General features: G+C 53.8%; 1 long non-coding RNA gene across 1 annotated transcript; it reads right to left on the reverse strand.

Annotated features, from left to right (window-relative positions):
* Positions 1-2,440: 2,440 nt before the first annotated feature.
* LOC122223104 lies at positions 2,441-4,684 on the reverse strand. The gene is made up of 3 exons (XR_006204046.1): positions 4,632-4,684; positions 4,063-4,227; positions 2,441-2,817 (listed from the first exon to the last, which is right to left on the reverse strand). It is a non-coding gene; the product is annotated as an uncharacterized LOC122223104 (long non-coding RNA).
* Positions 4,685-8,922: the final 4,238 nt, after the last annotated feature.

Raw genomic sequence — 8,922 nt, forward strand, 5'->3', positions numbered from 1 at the left:
TGTCTCCCTCTCTTTGCCCCTCCCCTGCTCATGCAATGTCTCTCTCTCTCTCTCCCTCTCTCTCTCTCTCTCTCTCTCTCCCTCTGAAAGATAAGTAAACATTAAAACAATTTTTTTTAAAAGTTTGTTGAATGAAGCCCCCTCCCAGGAAGCGAATGGGCAATAGTAGAGGTCCCTTCAGAGACCAGATCTCAGAGGCTACAGCGTGGCAGGAGGGGACAAAACTCCGCGTGCCCCAAACTGCGTGTTCTCCACTGTCCCTCTTGCACGCACCTTGGACAGGACCCGAACCACTTCGTGCCACGAAGTGTCGTTTTTTTTTTTCTCTTCAGCTGGCTCCAAGTCTCCGTTTATTATGTCATCACCTCCTCGTTTTGTAAACTGGCTTCCTGGGAAGACGGTCCCGGTAGGGACACCCTTGCAGGTGGCAGGGGGGCCAGGCCAACAGCCAGTTTGGCAAAGGCCCCCGGCCACCGCCCTCTCCTGCCACCCCAGCAGGGCCACGGGCCCCCCCGGGGGCCACCAGGACCCTCAGGGAGCTTGAGTGTCTGTGGAAGAAATGAACGTTCTTCAGCATACCCAAGCCTGGGCCTGTCCCGAAGGATTGCTTTTCTGGAAAACACACTCCCTGTGGACGCACAGCCTTCCTGTTTTGCAAGTCTCTATTGCAAGGATTTCTATTTCCCCCCATTATAAATTCTTGACCTGCTTGTGACAGAAACCCTGGGACCTATAGGAAAGTGGAAAGGACATCTTTATAATCGCACAAAGGCACTGTTCTTAGGTTTGGTGTAAGCCATCCACACCTGCGTGGGCTAGGGGTATGAGGTGGGTTTTTTTTTTTACATTTTTAAAAAATGTTTATTTATTTATTTTGAGAGAGAGAGAGAGAGAGAGAGATCAGGAGAGGGGCAGAGAGAGAGGGAGAGAGAGAATCCCAAGCAGGTTCCACACTCAGTGCAGAGCCTGAAGCGGGGCTCAATCTCATGACCGTGAGATCAGGACCTGAGTCAAAATCAAGAGTCAGATGCTTCACTAACTGAACCACCCAGGCGCCCTGAGTTGGGGTTTTTAACCGTGTTCACAATCAGACAATGTTAGCACACAGCTCCTTCTTCTGCATAGGACAGGGGCAGCTGTGGAATTAAAAAAAAAAAAAAAAAAAAAAAAAAGAACAGGGGGCCTGGGTGCCAGGATTCCAGAATTCCAGGATTCCAGGACCTGGTTTCAAAGTTGAGCTCTGCCACCAGCCGGCTGTGCGTCCTGGGGGAACGCCCGCCATCCCCGGGCCTCTGTGTCCGCTTCTATAACATGAGGGAGTCTGATGAAATAGTGTTCAAAAGCCCTTCTCACCCTAGTATTCCAGGATCTAGTCAGGTTAACCTAGAAAGAGTTTCCGGAGGCAGAAGGAAGGAGGAAGGAGGAATATACCCGGTACAAGAATCCCGTGCTTCAATTAAGACAGGTCCTCGGGCTCTGTCCCCAATGGCCCCAGTCTTGTAAATGCCTCCAGACCCCCACGTCGCCTTTGGCCTGTACCAAACCCCTAAATAACGGCCACTCCAGCAGGAGACAGGCAAGGACTTGGCTCTTGTCACAGGCTGGCACTTAATTTGCTGTGTGGCTTTAAACATCTCATCGCCTCTCTGGGCCTCAGTTTTCCCTTCTGTAAAAGGGAGGGTGGGAGCAGGTGGAGCATTTTCGTGAAAGCAAAATTCTTTCCTCCAATAAAATTGTTGGCAGCAACCTGAGGCAGGGCACAGAGGAAGGGCACACTGACATTCACGGAGCACCGCCCACGGGTCACACGCTGTCGGGAGCACTTTGCTCTCATTATTCTCCTTATCTTCACAGCAAACCCACAAAATAGGCGCTATGAACATCCCCATTTGATGGATGAAAACACCGAGGTCTGGTGGGGTTCGGTGGCTTGTCCAAGGTTATAAACGGCTAGTCCGTGTTGGATCTGGGATTCTGACCTGGTTGGATCTCAGTTATGAAACCCCGGTCCCTTGTCTTTCCAGCCCTTTGGGGACATCTCCAGGGACTCAGCCCATGCTCCTCCACATTCACACACACACACACACACACACACACACACACACACACACACACAGTGGCCATTCCTCTGTAGCCCGTCCATCATGCTCCCCACTGCACCCCCAAAGCGGGGGCCCAGGGACTGCCGACTTCCCAGACCCCATGCAGCCAGCTGAGCGGTCCGCACCATCCCCACAGGCCCCAGCCACCTGCACAGGGCACCCAGACGGGGGTGGGCAGCCCCAGCAAAGGCAAGGAGGTGGGAGCATAGGGAACGTCCTTGGAGATCAGGAGAGGGGTGACAGTGGCTGGGGCATGTTAACCTTAAAAATAAGACTGTCAGTTCTTTTACCAGAAAAAAATGGTTTATTTGAGAGTAACAGAATCACAGCCTGAAACACATAACTACAGGGAAGCCATGGACAAGCCTGGAGAACAGAGTAAGGCTCTTTTTCCAGAGGGAAGGGGGGGAAGTCAGGAGGGCTGTTATAAACAAAAAGCCCATTGGAGGAAACTGGGAGTTGGAAGTATAGTGGCTTCTCATTGGCTGAGCTGCGTCTATCTCTCATTGGCTGGGCTGTTGCTAAGGGAGGAGACAATCTTCCCTCTTTCCCCCTGGGGCTGTAAAGGGGAAGCCCAAGATTCCTTCTGCTGGGATTTCGTGTTTTCTGCTGGGGCTGTGGAGGGCTGCTGGGAGCAGCACTGAAGGTCTGCCTGCTGGCCTCCCGACCCCATTTTAAATGAGGTTTCTTTTCCTTCACTTGGCACAGGGAAAATCTAGCACATGAAAAGGGATTGGAATAAAGGAATGGTTTCATAACTGACACTAAGTAAATACAGTGACTTGATATGATATTCCATGTAAAATCATGGGAGAAGAAAGGATGCTTGCATGTGGATGTGCGTAGTGATAGAACTCTGGGGGTCTTGAACACAAATGCTCTGGAATCTGGTTATGTTATCTTGTAAAACAAATAGGGAGGGTTTTTTTTTTTAAGGGGAAGGATTGGTGTTAGAATGTCCAATGAAGTTTCCCATTAAAACCCCAAACCCCAGGAGTGCCTGGGTGGCTCAGTTGGTTAAGTAAGTATCTGGCACTTGATTTCAGCTCAGGTCATGATCTCATGGTCAATGGGATCGAGCCCTCAGGGCTCTTCCTTGACAGCTTGGAGCCTTCTTGGGACTCTCTCTCCCTCTCTCTGCCCCTCCCCTGCTTGTGCTCTCTCTCTATCAAAAATAAATAGTTTGGGGTGCCTAAGTGTCTCAGTTGATTAAGCATCTGACTTCGGCTCAGGTCATGATCTCACAGTTCATGGGTTCGAGCCCCACGTCGGGCTCTGCTGACAGCTCAGAACCTGGAGCCTGCTTCGGATTCTGTGTCTCCCTCTCTCTCTCTTTCTGCCCCTCCCCCATTCATGCGCTCTCCCTCCCTCCCTCTCTCTCTCAAAATAAATAAACATTAAAAAAAATTTTTTTAATAAATAAACTTAAAAAACAAAAAAACCCTCTAAAAACCAATGTGGGGAAAAGAGTCAAAACAAGTTGAACAGAAGAACCTTCCATAATAAGGAGGTAAAGCATAAAGACTGAGCCAGCCCTGGGGTATCTGAGGGTGGGCAGAGTTGGGTGAGTGCACCCTACCCTGTGAGGCAGAAAGCATGTGGGTGAGGGGCTCTGCTCCTCTTACATTCTCTATACATGTTTCCAAAACATTCCAGGCCCATAAAGTGTCCAAATGCCAGAAGGGCCCACATGATTGGGTTGGATCTTCTGATTCAGCTCTCTAGGAGTTCCTGGAATGGGGGAGGACTTCCCAGAGCCCCATCCTTCCCCGTAGTCAGGTATGGCCTTTTTTTAGGGACAAAGAGGAAAAAAGTCCTTTGGAAATTCTGTGGCCAGGCCACGCTTTTTTACCGCTGCCGAGGCCCATACGGTGCATGAGCCCACCTCCTTCCCCAGCCCCCCAGTATTTACTGTGGCCTGAAGTTTCCCTGGGTGCTTATCTGTAAGCCGCATCCTTACCCGGCACTCATGTAGATCTTCTCCGATTCTAGAGGAAAGCATTTGTTCTGGAGATGTGTCTGGCAGAGGGCTCTAAGATGTGATTCAAGAGACCTCGGTTCTTTCCAGCTCTGGCCTGGACTCCAAAGGGCTGGGTGGTCTGAGACATTCCACTTCTTCCTGGAGCTAGTGGTGTTCAAGAGATGGGATGTGCAGATCAGTGCAGGCAGGGCGGAGGGGGCGGGGTGGAGGGGGAGGGCCCTTCCCACTCGGGGTGCTGAGTATAATGGGGTAGACGGCCACACACACACACACACACACACACACACGGCAAAGGAGAACACCTTTTGTTCAGATGGAAGTTAGAACTACAGTCTCAAGTGTTCCCCCCAGATCCGCGGGGCCGGCGATGTCCCAGCGACACCCTCATCATCTCCCCACCCAGCTTTGGAATCAGTGTCCGAAAACTGAGGCTGGGTCTGTGAGCGGGAGAGCAGGCCCCACGGAAGGGTCCCCTCCGAAATCCCATGTGTCCCGTGGTGTGGCCGAAGCAGACCAGCCCTCCCACAGGGGCGGGAAGGGCAGCTCACATTCTGGAACACGTTGACCGCATGCTCTGTGCCTGTTCAAGCACTGACTCATCCGCTGCTCACCGCGGCCCTGCGAGGTGGGGGCTATTTTTACACTAAGCCCCAAATGACAAGCCCAGCAGAGGGGGACCCAGTTCTGATTCCGGAAGCCTCTAGCTGCCGCGCTGGGCCCCCTGGCTGGCGACACAAGTTTCTAGGATGCTTTGGGGTTGTTTCCCCCCAGTTTGGTCACTCCCCCTGTGGGTTCTGCCATACTATTGCCACTTGTCCAGCTACTTCTTTAATAGACTTACTTCTGAATGGTCACTTCACGTGGCCACCTTCTTACTAAACGGAAAACGAGTGTCATCTGTCATAACAACAATCTGTGACAAATAAATACAATGGCCTGACGTATAAAAGCCCCTCTACTAAAGTCAGACAAGATTCAGGCACGAGGCCCGCCCTCTTCGGTGAAAGCAAATCCCACAGGGGTGTTGAAAATGCACCAACAGGGCTGGGACGGCCCCGGCGGGAAGAGTGACCACACGATACGGGGTTATTTGCCATTCAGCCCTCAACCCTCGCTTCGGGCAACAGCTCCCTGCTTTAGCACGCAGCCACAAAACGCTGCCACAAAACGCTGCCACGGCTGGGATCCCAGGTTGGGGGGCCCACACAAGGCGAGATTTGGCCCTTGAGAAAGTGGCACTGTGTGTTTTGTGGCGGCTGCAGCCTCAGAGCCCCCCAGACACCAACCAAAACCGGATCCCTCTGAGACTCCGGTGGAATTTACTCCTGGCAGAACCGACGGCCAGTGTCGATGTGACTCAACGAAGGGAGATCTTTTTTAAAGCAAGTCCTTCTTGGACAGGATTCCGAGGCAGATGAACAAGGGAATCAGAATGTTGGAAGCTTCCTTCTGAGCATCAGTGTGAGCAACGAGGGGGGAGCCCAGTCACAGGGTCACCCCCCCCCCCCTCTTCTACCTCTACTCCAGCCAGGAGGGTCAGTCTGCGGGGGGACTGACCAGGACATCGAGGCCCAGGGGGGCAAGGGGGCTCGTTCAGGGCCACGCGGAGAGTGCCGCACGCCTGGCCACCGCCCCCCTCCGCTCCCCCCTCCCCGTGCCAGCTTGAGCTGCGCCAAGCTCTCTCCCACATTCCTTCCGATCGCTCTCTGACATCAGATTTTATAATCCCAGGGCCTATTCGACAGGGTCCCGGGAGGAAAGAGAAGGCACATTCACACTGGGTAATATTGAGGTGTTTTTGACAGAGGGTCTATTTTCGGAGTGTGGACGGCGTGTGGGGGTGCCGGCGGGGCACCAGAGCCAGCACAGCCAAGGTCCTGGCTCGGGTCACCCCCTCCCTCCCAGAGAACTGAACAGGACCAGGTGGCAGTCTCCAGAATCCTGGCCAGCGAGGTGGGAAGGGCCCCTGATAGGAGCTGTGAGCTCGGCCCCTGGAGGCCCTGAGGCAGAGAACTGGGAGCCCACGCCCCAGCTGATGCCCCATGTACTTCCTCCCTCCCTGCCCTGCTGGTGCTCCCACTGGCCAAGCCCAAAGGAAGCCAGCCCTGCTGAGGTTCCTGGGGGGGCAGGGGGGGTGGGGGGCTGGCAGGGAGAGTGGCCTGGAGCTGCCTGTGGCTCCCACAGGCAGAAATCTCCTGGGGATGCCTCCGCCAGCAGAGGCAGAGAAGCAACTAGCGTCTACAATTTCTCCAGACTTGAAACCCCCTCTCCAGAGGGCTGCAGAGAAACTCCCGGCTTTGTTTTCAAAATGAGAGCAATGTTTACAGCCATTAGCCAGCAATTAGGATCAGCCGGCCAGATCCGGGAACACCCAACACCCAGGGGCCACGAGGAAACACTGGGCACTCCCCAGGGTGACTGAGCTGAAGCACCCCCGCCCCCGCCCGCAGTCACCTGTGCAGTTGTCACTGTCTGGGTGGAATTGGGGGGCCTGGGACAGACTGAAGTCCCTCAGCAGGAGAGGGGAGCCCCATGGGGCAGGGAAGCTCACCTTGCTTCCCCCCGCCCCCCCCCCCATCTCAATTAGGGTCCTGGAGGAATGAATGATTCAAACACATGGCCTCTGCCCTCCGCTTTCCAGGGAGCAGGGAGGCCCTCCCCAAAAGGCAATCTACTAGACCTTTCTTCCCTTCCCCCAGACCCCTTCCGTCCCTGAAGCATCAGCAGGACTTGGCTGCTTGCTGGCCTCCTCTTGCAAGTTCCAAATCCTGACCTCCGCTCAGTTCAGGGGTTCAGGGAAACCTTTTCCAGATGTTCATTAAATATCTTCTGCCTCGTTTCCTACTTACTAACCCAGTCTCTTCTTTTTCTAATGCCTTAATGTTTCTTGGACTGTCGGCCGCCTTCCCTTCACCCCCTACAACCGGATTAGGAGAGCTGGCTTCTGGAAGCTCCGTGTGCCTGCTGAGGGGTGGCTGAAACCTGGGGCGGGGCAGATCCACGGCTCCATGCCCATGCACATGGGCACCCAGGTTTTCACACCCTTCCTGGACGGGAGCAAGAGGGCAGGTGAGATCCCGGCGGGAGCTCGAGATCTGGACCAGAAGGGGGGGTTCAAGCCCCACCTCTGGGTCTTGTTAGCAATGGCACCTGGACAAGTGACCTCCCCCATCTCTGCACCCCCACCTCCTCGGCAAGGCCAGCCTGTGGCAGATGCCTACCTCCCGGGATGAGAGTACAGTTGGTCTTTGAACAAAGCTGGGGGGAGGGGTGCTGACAGCCCTCCCTGTCGGAAATCCGCATCTAACTTTTGACACCCCCAGACCTTAACTGCTGAGAGCCTACTGTTGACCAGAAGCCTTACCAATAACATAAACTGCCGATTAACACGTATTTTGTATGTCATATGTAATATATAGTGTCTTACAATAGAGTGAGCTAGGGAGAAGCAAATGTTATTAAGGGAAACGTAAGGAAGCCCCTGGGTGGCTCAGTTCATTAAACCTCTGCGAGTCTCGGTTTCAGCCCAGGTCCGTGATCTCACGGTTCGGGGCATCAAGTCCCCCACTTTCACCCCCCCCCCCCACTGCCTCCATCAGGCTCTGTGCTGACTGTGCAGAGCCTGCTTGGGATTCTCTTTCTCTGTCTGTCTGTCTCTCTCTCTCTGCCCCTCCCCTGCTCATGCTCTCTCGCGCTCTCGCTCTCTCTCTCCCAAAATAAATATTAAAGAAAAAAAAAAAAAGAAAATCACAAAAAAGAGAAAATAAATTCACATTTATGGGAGTGTACCGTATTTATTGGAAAACATCCGCATACCTGGACCCTCGCAGTTCAAAGCTGTGCTGTCCGAGGGTCAGCTGTACAGTGAAACATGAAGAGGGACAGAGAAAGGCTCTGAGTCCCTCTCACCCGGGGCTCAGACCTTGAGAGCACACAGTCACCACCACAAGGGTTGGAACCGCTCCTCTGTACCCGCCTTTGCCTTTAGGCTCGAAGCCCCTGGAGATGCTCCAGCCCAGGCCCCCCACCCCCAGCTCCAGACCCACTCTGAGCCCCACGGCTACTTGCACCCCTACCTGTGAGTTTCAGAAGCACCTCAAACTTAACAAGTCCCAGTCTAAACACATGACCCCTTCTCCAAGTCAGCCCTCCGCCTCTTCCCTTCACAGGAGATGGCAGCACCTGTGGGGGGGGGGGTGTCTTTGACACGTCCCTTGCTCTCCTCCCCGGGCTCTCATGGCCAGCCTTACACCAGGGCTGAACCTGCTAACCGGTCTCCCTGCTTCCACTCTGTCCCTGCCACAATCCCGTACCCTCCGTCCCCCAGCAGCCACCAGGGCCTAACACACATCCACACCAAGCTTCTTCCTGCCTCGGGGCCTTTGCACCTGCTGCTCCTTCGTAGACATCCTCCTCTCCACCGCCATCTTTTTGCTCAGTTTCCTCCTGCTCACCCTCAGCTCTTAAAATAAATATCCATTTCCCACACACACACCCCCCCCACCCACGCCAGGCTGGTTTAGGACTCCATCTTATATGCTTTCGTGGGACCTTTATTTCATAGCACTTACATCAGTTTTCAATTATTTAGTGACTATTTCAGTAATGTCTGGCTTCTCCATTAGACTGTAAGCTCCTGGAGGACAGGACATTGTGCCATTATGTCCCTAGCACCCAGTATGCAGCAGCTGCTGAATAAATATTTGTTAGTGAAGGGCTCGATTTCCCTTCCCTCGTGGACAAACACATGTGTGTTTTATGGTCCCCAGCCCACGATCTAACTGTCTTTTCTCCTCCGATCAGCCCGGGCGCCTCACGCACGTCTCCCTCTGAGTCCGA

Source organism: Panthera leo, chromosome B3 (assembly GCF_018350215.1).
Source record: "Panthera leo isolate Ple1 chromosome B3, P.leo_Ple1_pat1.1, whole genome shotgun sequence".
In the NCBI taxonomy this organism is placed as follows: domain Eukaryota; kingdom Metazoa; phylum Chordata; class Mammalia; order Carnivora; family Felidae; genus Panthera; species Panthera leo.